General features: G+C 33.0%; 1 protein-coding gene across 3 annotated transcripts in view; it reads left to right on the top strand.

Annotated features, from left to right (window-relative positions):
* Window positions 1-873: 873 nt before the first annotated feature.
* The window catches only part of LOC128237116 (uncharacterized), an 81682-nt gene continuing 69982 nt past the window's right edge, over window positions 874-12573 (top strand). For all 3 annotated transcript variants that reach the window (XM_052952337.1, XM_052952338.1, XM_052952339.1), the window contains exon 1: window positions 874-1007. The gene's annotated coding sequence lies outside the window, so the exon portion shown is untranslated. The remainder of the gene's footprint in view (window positions 1008-12573) is intronic.

The raw sequence follows: 12573 nt of genomic DNA on the forward strand, positions 1-12573 counted from the left end.
TTCCAATAGTTTATTTGAGTCTCATCAATACACCTGACAAAAACATAATAGATATAGCTTTTTAAAAAAATGAAGTTTTGCCCCTCATTACATGAGTTAAAGGAGACTATAGCATTAAACATACAATATAAATATATATACAACATTCAGGGTCGATATATTTTCAGCACACAGTATTGCACAAATGTAGAAACTTTAACCACTTAATTAAAATTAACTTTTAAGGATATTAACTTAGTTTTATAGAAATAATTGAAGTTTTAATACAGTATCGTTTTTTTTGGGGTTAAGTATATTTAATGCTTCCCCACATCAAATAATTGTATTATGCAAACAGATCTAGTGGTACGTAGCTTAATTATTAATGAATTTTGTATTGATATTGGTCTTGATCGATATTTTCCACAGTGGAAAGTACGGAATACCGCTAGGGCCATCGCCTATGAATGTGTTGATCTGAAACGCGATACTCGATAGTACGATGATGAAAACGCGAAATCACGAAACTACGACTTTCGCATTTTCACATCGTAATTTCGAGTTTTCATCATCATATTATAGCGTTTTCATCGTCGTACTGTCGTGTTTTCATCATCATACTATCGCGTTTTCAACATCGTACTGTCGTGTTTTCATCATCGTACTATCGCATTTTCATCATCGTACTGTCGTGTTTTCATCATCGTACTATCGCGTTTTCACCATCATACTGTCGCATTTTCATCATCGTACTGTCGCGTTTTCACCAACGTAGTTTCGTGATTTCGCGTTTTCATCATCGTACTATCGAGTATCGCGTTTCAGATCAACACATTCATATGCGATGTCCCTAACGGCATTCCGTAGGTAAGATAATCTTCATTCGCGGTTTAAAAGATATCTACTATGTTAGGCAGTCATTTTAACTATCAAGCCTATGTTGTTGGATACAATACAATGAAAAGAGAATAAGGATATAATGAACGTTGATCGAATTACAGCAGCGACACAATTTCTGGAAAAGAACAGTAAGATAATTATATTAAACTTAACATTTGTTATGTTTTTTTTATTTATTTATTTTATGCGGATATGATCATGATTCTTATTGAAATTATGTTTATCTGGTTTAGTTAAGTGGACTAATAGATTGGAATAACAGCAACAGCGACGACATAAATAACTTATTATTAACTACTAACTGTAAACAAATGAGTTCAAAACTGAAATGAATTACCTTCGTGGTCTGGCAATTTGTTCTTGTTAGGCTTAAAAAAAGTCTGTTTCGGGTAACCCGACCATACCTATAAAAATGCGCCGACCCTAACTATTTTTTTCCGTTTCTGAGCAAAAAAAACATTCGTTAGCGAATAGAGAGTTACAAAGGGCGGATAAATGCAGATTTTAATCAGAATTATTGTTTATATGATAAAACAAAGTCAGGCAATGACAGTAATGTAGGAAAGACTGCCATGTGCAAGAAAACACTCTGAACTTACGACAAATTTTGAGAAAAAAAATCTCTACCTACTCTACCTAGAAATTTTGGTAAGGTTACCCTAAACAATTTTTTTTTTGGCCTTATGATATGCGTTATATGTTTCCTTGTTTTGATATTATTCTTTGGATATAGTAACACATGAAATAGTCGCAGCAATTTATAAGAATCATCAACGCATAGCAATGTATAATAATTAATTCAGTCGAGCATTATACGTACGCAGATGACGTATTCTCTCTTTAAAGACAATTTGGGATTCCCGTGTTCGAAAATGGAAAAACCAATTCTTTAGTCAAACTGCGATCTAAAGCTACGTAAAACCATCGCAATTTAAAATAAGCATTCCTTTAATCATTTTTCATAATTGAAAGCATAATTCCTGCTAGTAATTTCCATATTTAACATCTATAATCCTTTTTTATGAAGTTCTCATTTACAAATATCAATTTCAGTCGCGTTAAGTGGAGTATCGTTAAGACTATCTGCGCATGTCATCTACTGGTTAAACCCAACTTTCATGTCAAGTTTGACAATAGGTCTAAGAATTGTGGAGTTATCACCCGGAAAAGCTTTTGTCTACTGGCAGACAGACGGACATATACCGGCCAACATTTGCGAAGCAATATACAGTACACTCAACGAGTTAGACCCTCTTTCCGTTTTCCTCCGCGGATTTTCGCTATCGCGGCCAACGCAACGAATTTATCGTCTGTCCGCGTTCCTCTGAGTTGGAATTTAAGGTCCTCAGAGGGTGATCAGTCGGCCGAAACGAACGCGGCGTTCCTCGGAGGGGTAACCTCCGCGAAACTCGGCGGACACTTGATAACAATCTACGCTAAAGTTATTTTTTTATTAAAGATTTCCATCGATAATGACGGCTTCAGTAAATTGCTATTATTCTCTGCCCGTTTTACATCAAGTTAGCTTACTTTAATAATGCAGTCGTATTTCACTATTTGCACATGCATCTTAAACATGTTTTTTTACTAATGACTGAATACATTGATAAACAAATTTCACCCAAAAAAGGCTAGGTTACTTATAACACTTTTTCGGAAAATCAGGAGGTCAAACACGTGTTCAAAGTTCACAGCGCATGGATGAAGCCTTCTTGCCTCGTTTTATGTGGAAAAATTCCCGAAAACGTCATAGCTATTTTTAACCACCAATAATAACAAGAGCTGTCACAGAGACAGCGCGCTCGACTATTACGCCGCTTTTTGGCGTATGGATTGAAAAGTTTTGGCGAAACATGCATGGATCACTGTTAGATTAGACTTCAATGCAATAAAAGATGTGCTGAGATATTTACATAAATTGAATGGAAAATATTTGAGGTGGTACGCAAACTATAACGTAAATTCTAAGTCGAAAAAGGGGCATAATTTTGTCAAAATGCTTGATAGAGTTACTTCCTTCTGTGTACAGGGTGGGGGCATGATGGTGAACAAGTGCGCAAAGTTTCAAAGCCAGATGTCAATGGACTTTGAAAATATTTGAGGTAGTACGCAAACTTTAACATAAATTCTAAGTTCAAAAAGGGGCGTAATTTTGTCAAAATGCTTGATAGAGTTACTTCCTCCTGTGTACAGGTTGGGGCATGATGGTGAACAAGCGTGCAAAGTTTCAAAGCCAGATGTCAATGGACTTTGAAAATATTTGAGGTAGTACGCAAACTTTAACATAAATTCTAAGTTCAAAAAGGGGCATAATTTTGTCAAAAGGCTTGATAGAGTTACTTCCTTCTGTGTACAGGGTGGGGGCATGATGGTGAACAAGTGCGCAAAGTTTCAAAGCCAGATGTCAATGGACTTTGAAAATATTTGAGGTAGTACGCAAACTTTAACATAAATTTTAAGTTCAAAAAGGGGCATAATTTTGTCAAAATGCTTGATAGAGTTACTTCCTCCTGTGTACAGGTTGGGGCATGATTGTGAACAAACGTGCAAAGTTTCAAAGCCAGATGTCAATAGACTTTGAATATATTTGAGGTGGTACGCAAACTTTAAAGTAAATTCTAATTAAAAAAGGGGGCATAATTTTCTCAAAATGATTGATAGAGTTACCTCCTCCTGTGTACAGGGTGGGGGCATGATGTTGAACAAGTGTGCAAAGTTTCAAAGCCATATGTCAATATTTAAGGTGGAACACAAACTCTTACAAAAACTTTAACATAAGTGGTTACGCCGACGCCGACACCGACGCCGACGCTTGGGTGACTAGGATAGCTCTCCCTTATTCTTCGAATAGTCGAGTTAAAAAGTATATTCTATATAATGTATTGATCACGCGTGAAATGTCGCCTGCTTTATGATGCAATACAATTACTGGCAATTTATCAATGATTCAATGTTTACTATCAACAAGTCAAGACAATATTCAATTGGCGTTTTCGGACACAAATACAAATTAAACGCTGGTAAGAATCTTGTACGATTCATAATGTACATAAAGCATAAAAAAATAACTTCTTAACAAGAGTGATTTCTTGCTTATCTGATTAGACACGGAGTTCCGCCGAGGGACGATTTCCAACGCTATCTTTCATATTAAACTCGGCGGTAAACCAGCCACTCGGAGGAACTCGGGGGGATTTTAAGCGAGGGCAACAGTTTTACCCTCGGACGAAGTCCGCGATCATCGACTTTATCCCTCGGAGTGAGCGAGGAAAGTGGGTCTAACTCATTGAGTGTACGGTACTCCTCTTCTTTAAAAGGGACATAATAAATATACATTGATTAAACATTATTGTTAATTATGCTAATTTACTTACACTACATACAACATTAAGTACCATTTTGATATTTTTGAATGCTCATTTGGGCATGTACACGGGTTTTGATCTGACGATGAACATGAAACTACATAGTGATACTCCCTCCTATCAATTCTACATTAAAATAACCACGAGAAAATAAGCATGTTTTCACTGCACTAGGAATAAATATGTCAACAAAATAAATGTCAAGTTATCCAAGATTAATTTCACACTGTTTTTTGATGATTTACGTGCATTCCTGACTGCAGGTTTTTCCCATTTTCCCACACAGTTATTTCATATTGGCCTTACAAGGTCAGATCTTGAGTTCGGTCTTAATCGCTAGACACTATCTCTTTATATCCACAGAAATCACACTGGTGCAAATTTCACTGCAACACCTGCCAAAAAAAAAGGATATTATATTCTAACTGAACTCTGCATCAATATTCAATTATTTATTATTGGAATAAGAAAATGTCTTTGTTTTATGGATTTATATAAATTACCGGTAATGCCTTATCTGATCATGCTGGACTCTTTTGACACTGATGGTTAAAACAAACAAGAGCTGTCGTAAGACAGCGCGCTCGACTACGCCGCTTTGACTTAGAAGTGAATACAATAACAATGTAATATAAGCAAGTTTGGTGTCTTTATATCAAACCGTACTAAAATTATTCGATACATAAGTTGACTTTGATGCTGCCCTCCCACCAGCTTACCCGAACAATGACGCAAGTCATTCAAATAACTTTATTTCCCATTATAAAAATGTGGTTAAGAATAAACAAATATGCCTTTCAAAAGAAATTAAAAAAAATCAAAAAATCAAGGGCCATAATTTGTATTTAGGGTTAAAATGGAATTATGTTTCTTGTTGTAAGATGGTCCTAAATAATTTTGAATTTTATTAACTGCATTGAATGAACGGTATAGAAGTTTTTTTAAATAAAAATCCCAACTTGCTCTTTACTTTTACTTGCCTAAAACTTTAACCTAAGTCAATCAGGGGCCATAACTTGTATTAAGGATAATATGGAGTTATGTAACCTCATTGGGTGATGGTCCTGAACAATTGTGTAAAGTATTAATTCAATTGAATGAAGGGTATATAAGTTATTAATAAATATCACAACCTGCCCTAAAACTTTAACTTAAGTTCCATAGTCAATTAGGGGCAATCATTTGTATAAAAGATAATATGGAGTTATCTAACCTCATTATGTGATGGCTCTGAACAACTGTGTGAAGTATTAGGTCAATTGAATGAATGGTATTAGAGTTTTAAGTGAAAATCCCAACTTGCCCTAAAACTTTAACCTGCCCTAAAACTTTAACCTAAGTCAATCAGGGGCCATAACTTGTATTAAGGATAATATGGAGTTATGTAACCTCATTGTGTGATGGTCCTGAACAACTGTGTGAAGTATTAAGTCAATTGAATGAAGAGTATAGAAGTAATTAATAAATATCCCGACCTGCCCAAAAACTTTAACCTAAGTTCCATAGTCAATCATGGGCCATACTCTGTGTAAAGAATAATATGGAGTTATCTAACCTCATCATGCGATGACCCTGAACAACTGTGTGAAGTATTAAGTCAATTGAATGAAGGGTATTGGACTTATAAGTGAAAATCCCAACTTGCCCTAAAACTTTAACCGGACGCAAACGCCGACGCCGGGCGAGTAGTATAGCCAACCTGTTCTTCGAATAGTCGAGCTAAAAATAGGCATATGATTTGGGTACAGATTAAACATCGTTTTTTCAATTTTATTTTCTCAAATATACATGTACATCATACATATATTCATAAAGTATACAAAAGTCGTGTTCCAAATTCAATCATGAAGAAAATATTTTATTTTTTTCTGTTTTTGGGTGTTAGTTAAGAAAGTAAGAAATGTTAGATAGAAGAAGGCAAGAAAGCAATGTGGATGAAATTTACATTCTTACATTGGTGTAAACTTGCGGTATTCAAGAATTAAGCTTGTTAAGTACTATGATCCATCTATCAAGAAACGTATGCAATTTATTTTTGGCCATAGCTATTATCTTTTCAGATTGCAGTCTCTTTGAAAAATATGGAACAAAAGCCCCGAAGATAGGCGTACTTCCTTCACACTTTGATTTAAAGATAAAGTATTTTGCAAGAAGTATCACGAAGTTAATTGCATATTCATAATTTTCCATTTAAAGACTTAAAGTGACCTCACTGTAATTTATTGTCGAAATATCAACCTCAAATATGCTTGTAAGAAAGCGTGTTATTTTGTTCCAGGATATTTGGGTGGAATGGCATTCCCAAAACATATGTTTGTTCGAATCTATATACATTGAGCAAAAATCACAAAGACTGCAAGAACTAATATTGTATCGATAAAGTTTACTATTATCAGGCAGTATTCTAAGAAGTAATTTGTACTGAAGTGCTCTAAATTTGGTATCAATGCAAAGTTTGAATGATTAGGAATAAATATTTTTCCAATTTAGATCATTTACGCTTAGTTCTGCCTTCCTTATTTCTTCTTTTCCATTTTGCACTGGTTTTGGTTTAAAATGAGTTTCTGGTATACCAGCTTGCCTACTTTAGTATTTTCAGTCACCTTATTTAAAAAACGTTGGTACATTGTAATTCATTTCCTCTAATTTTACTTTTGATTTCCAATTTTGAGGAATACACTTCAAAAGCGTGTAATATTTCATGTAATCATGTTGGTTAATATCGTATAGTCTGTGTAGATCCTCAAAATTGTAAAACTGTTTTTGTTGAAAGTTATTCAGATGCTCAATGTATTGTACACCTTTGCTGTACCAATTCTTACAGAAACATGTGTCATCGTTTTGTTGTCTAATGTAACTATTGTTCCAAATAATTTCTTTCGCTATAAAGTTTACTTCTTTTCTAAATGTTACACTTGCCCATGATTTAATTATATCAAGAAGAAATTTCGATTTTATTTCAAGCCTATCAATTTTATTTGGGTCTAGATTACGTTTGAAAATAAAATCTTTTCCAAATCTAACCATCATATTTTCATATATTTTTACCCATTTTGAGTCTTTTTGAAACAGCATTCGTTTAACCCAACTTGATTTTATTGCACATTCGAATTTTAATATGTCTAGCATTTTTAAACCTCCATTTTCATAACTTTGTCTAATCTGATTTCTTGAAACTTTATCAGGTTTATTGTCCCATAAATATTTAAACATTTTTTGTTTAATATCATTTAAAAATGTATATGAGGGTTATTCTAGTACTGTTAATGGGTACAATAACTTTGGAATTACAAACGTTTTTCAGAACTGTTATTTTTCCTAAAAGCGAAAGATTCCATTTTTTCCATTTTTCTAAACAGGCTTCGAATTCCAGCATTTTATCTTTGAAATTCAATTCATTTATGACTTTTGAATTGTTACTGAATATAATTCATAGTGCCCGCGCTGTGTTCATGTTACATTCGAAATTGCTGTCGCAGAATCTTGTTTTGTTATCTTTCAGTGATCCTAGCCTTAAAATTGAGCACTTTGATTTGTTTAGAGTTAATCCTGATATACTTCCATAATTATCTAAAGTTTTAATAAGAGTGTCGAAGGATTTTTAGATCCATCTAAAATGAAACTAGCATCGTCCGCAAATAGAGTTTGTTTTAGGTCAATATTGTTTACCTTTATACCTTTGATATTCTCATTTTTACTGATTTTAATAGACAATAGTTCGATGCAACAAATGAATAAATACGGGGAATGAGGGCATCTTTGTCTCACACCTTTACGTATATAAAAGAACTCGGATAAAAAAACACGTTATTCGTAACACAACCTTTGGCATCTGAATAAAATAGTTGAACCCATTTTATTATATCGTTGCCGAAATTGAACTTTTTAAGGCATTTTGTTAGGAAATTGTGATCGAGGCTATCAAAGGTTTTATTAAAATCAGAAAAGAATATCAAACCTTTATTATTTTCATTTGTAAAATCAATTACTTCTTGAAGAATTCTGACATTTTCTCAAATATATCTCCCCTTGATAAAACCTGTCTGATCACAACTTATAATCTTCTGCAAGAATGGTTTTACTCTATTGGCAATTGACTTTGAAGCTATTTTATAATCTATATTAAGAAGCGAAATTGGTCTCCAATTGTTTATTTGAGTTATATCTTTATCTTTTTTCGGAAGAAGGGTTATACTACTTTGTTTTTGCAATTCTGTCAAACTTTCAATTTCTAATGAATAATTTAAAGACTTAACTAAGTATTTTTTTATTTCGTTCCAGAAAGTTTTATAAAATTCCGCTGTCAGACCATCCGACTTTTGTTATTTTTGATTGCGTTTAAAGCGTTAAACCATTCATATTCAGTAAGATCTTCCTGCCTATGGTCTTCATTTGAAAGACAGTTATTCTCATTTTGAAAGAAGGAGGTATTTTCTGGATATTCTATATAGTCATCCTTCTTATTATGTGATTCATAAAATGATTTTTCATCAGCTAGAACTAGATTATTTTATCTGATACAAGATTGCCATTAATGTTTAGCTGGTTGATTGTTTTTTGTTGTGATCGTTTTTTTTCTCTAAATTTGCAAAATACTTAGTATTTTCTTCAAACCCTTCGATCCATTCGGCTTTTGATATAATTAATATCCCTTTTATTTTTTCTTCGTTAAGTTTGTTGAATTTTTCATTTTCTTTGTTTAATTTATCTAGATTTTCATTTGTTTGTGAACTATGAAGGTCGGTTTCCTATTCTGCAATATTTTTTCTTCTTCTTTTAAATCATTATTTCTTGCAAAGACTGAATATTTTATAGAATTGTCCCTGATTCTTCCTTTAATAACCTCCCAGAGTGTATTAGGGTTCGATTTTCCGTTACATTCTACAATATCAATAATTGATTGCCGAATTTTACTTATATAAATTCCATCTGTTAATGAATTGTTGATTTTGAAATAGCCTGGTCCGCGGTTATCTTGATCTTCATTTAAGGCTAATGTTACAATTGATTAATTATAAATGTGTTATTTTATCATTAGACAACAACATTTGGCAACAATTTCCCCAGTTAAAAGGCGCCTAAATAATGCTTACATTTGTATATCTGCAGCTTAATCATTTGCATTTCTTTTGCCTCGATCATTTAAGTCAAATGAGTTAGACATGATAATGCATTAAAATTAAAAATATTTTTGGGCATCAATCTATAGTGTAAGCCTTCAATCGTGAAATAAATTTCTTCTCAACAGATGCTAAATTTATAAAAAAAAATATAAACCAAGATTTTGATTATGACATACCTGCATAGTTAGTGGTCTCCATAACTGCTCAGAAATGATCTCTATAACAAACAAAGTGCTGGTGAATGGCCGGGGAATAGTGCTGCTCCAATTAATAGCGCAATTCTTCCTACAGGCGACCCAGCTCCCAAATATGGTTTCTGTCATGGCTGTTATACTAGTATGTACCACACCCTTTTCTACTTTCCAGAGAATGAATCCTCCAATCTAAATTACAAATTTAAACATATGCACATGTAATGTTGTTAAAAACAAACCATTTAGGTGCCACAAAACTACAAAATTTTAGGTGAGAATTGAGCCAAATGAAATCATTTTTTGTCATTTAAAGCAGCACTCTCACAGATTAACCGTTTTTACAAATTTTGTATTTTTTGTCTTGGAATGACGTATTTTTGGCGTAAATATCTGCAAACCAGTGATATAAAACTGCGGACAAAATATTAGATTGCAGACTTTCATATTTCAGGTCGAAAACTCATGTTTTATTGCTTAAAGCTTTACTAACGGTTTAAGAAAAATGCATAAAACATCAAATCTGGAACTTAAATATAAAAAAAATATTTGATTTATTTTCAGCAATCTTATATGAATAATTTACATGTATTTTTGAATAAATTGACTCATTCCAAGACAAAAAAATAATAAAGTTGTCAAAACATTCAAATTGTGACTAAGAGTGCTGCACTCTCAGTCACAGATTGAAGGTTTTGACAACTTTTTTTACTTTTTAATGAGAATTTTGGCATTGAACATCATCTTTTGACCGTATTAAAATAAGAAAACTAATATTTTCAGTTGTCTTTTTTGACTGAATTAATATAAGAAAACAGCTTTCCACTTTTTCCAGTTGTATGTTATGGCCAGTGTTCAGAAATCGCATAAAAATAATTCATTCCAAGACCAAGAAATGAAAAAAAAGTTGTTAAACGGTCAAACTGTGAGAGTGCATCTTAAACATTTAAAGTAATATGCATTATCAGCCAAGTGCAGACCTATTCGAATCCTGGCTTAACACAACCAGTTCATTCATCAGCTTTACTGATTCAAACCAGGCACATTTATATTGGTAGACTAGCATTTTACCATTCTGTGCTGGCCAATAAAGTTCTCAATTGAATAAGTATTCAAAATGTATATAGTTATATACAATTGTTCATTTTATTTCCCAACTCTGTTTCAACTGAACTTCCAAAATGAATGAGACATTTCAAAAATAATTAAAATATCTCAGCAAATACCTGCATTTATGTGTTTCTTGTGCAATCTGTCAGCTTTGGTAGGCTAAGGTTTCATTTTGTCCATCTCTATACTTATAATCTACTAGTCTGATGTATTGCCATCCGATTTTTAAGTCAGGTTAGGCAGCCATTCAAGCTTTGTTCCAGTTGATTGTATCAGATGATGTTAACAATACTAGCATTGTAGCTAGGCACTTCTCGATTTGAAAGTTTACAAAAGAACATGGCCGGTAATATTTAATATAAAAAAGATAATTGTCAACCCCTGGATGATGGGTTCTAAAGTAAACCTGTGAGAAAAGGTGCTACTGGTATGGTGCTTAAACCCACGACCATGTGAACACTTGCATGGAGATCTATTAAACTGAGCTAACCGGGTAACTGATTTTTAGGCAGTTCCCACCTTGGCTCTACAATTGACTGAGGCGTTATAAAGACAATAAATCAAACACTTGAAAACACTAGTCCAAATAATACTAACTTGACTGATCTTTTTAAAAATTTGAAATGGCCTATCCTTCACATACATTTTTTTTTGTACAAAAAGCGGGAAGTTAATCCAATCAGGATTCTAGGTTATAGCATCTTGCGACTATAAAATGTCATTAAAAGAAGAAATATTATCAGATAATGATATAAAATATGAGTTATGTACACACTAAAAATAAAATTAGACGAATTATTATGAGTTTGATGAGTGTTTTTCTTCATTTTATACCGTCAAAACATAATGATATAAACGGGTATACATGAAGAGCACCGCAAGGCTGCAGTGCATAGATTTACAACAATTGGAGCCTTTTGGCCATGGCCGAGTTGTTACGATTATATATATATAAGGTGACTGGTCTATCTCGAAGTTTACTTGAGATGATGGAGTTGTTATGCTAGGTAAAATGGTTGTGTTTAAATGCATTAAATGCTTGTTTTGTGAGAAAAGTCTAAAAGCACTTGCATGGTAAAAACTAAAATACAAATATAAACCTTAATATCTATTTCAAACATATAATACTTATCTAACTACAATTACAATATAGTTTAACCTCCACTCTGTTTTGCACAAATCTGATTAGACGTAAGGGATTGGAAGAATCCCAAATAACACATCTTTTCTTTTTTTAATATTGAAGCACATGTTCTTTTTTGATGGTTGAGATATTTCATGTTAAACAACAATTAAAAATGCAAAATAGTTTTAGTGAATAATCAAATCTGACTTGAAAGTAACATGGAGATGTTGTAGTGAAGGATTTGCCGTATCATTTTTTTTTAAATCGTGAAAAAGTCTGTCAATGTACAAATATTTGGACTAAGAGATTTAGATCACCTATGCAGGCCGTCAACCAAGTTTTAGTTTTTTTCTGTTACGAATCTCAGGACAATTATTTAAAAAAATATTTACTCTTTGATATCATAATTGTAAAAACAAGAGGCCCAAAATGGCCTATGCTCTACTGGCATGGCTCTTGTGGTAATTTTCAATCCAGAGCATGCAGGTATGAGGCAACAAATATATAGTTCACTTTTTGTGTTTGGGCATAATTTGAACAACCATAGGAGTGGACCACTAAATATAGCCTTATTCAAAATAGCATGGATCTGCATCGCTGTTTCAGACAAAAAGGTTTTTAACATTTCCCAATTTAAGTATACCAAACCCTTGAACCCTGGGTATGGTCAGTTATGACCCAAGGGACATACTTTGAACAAACATATACAAGCAATTGTGACTTTACAAGTAAACTTGACTAAAAATAGACTTATGTTGACTTGGCTAGAAATAGACTTA

The sequence above is a fragment of the Mya arenaria genome, chromosome 6 (assembly GCF_026914265.1).
Source record: "Mya arenaria isolate MELC-2E11 chromosome 6, ASM2691426v1".
Classification (NCBI taxonomy): Eukaryota; Metazoa; Mollusca; class Bivalvia; order Myida; family Myidae; genus Mya; species Mya arenaria.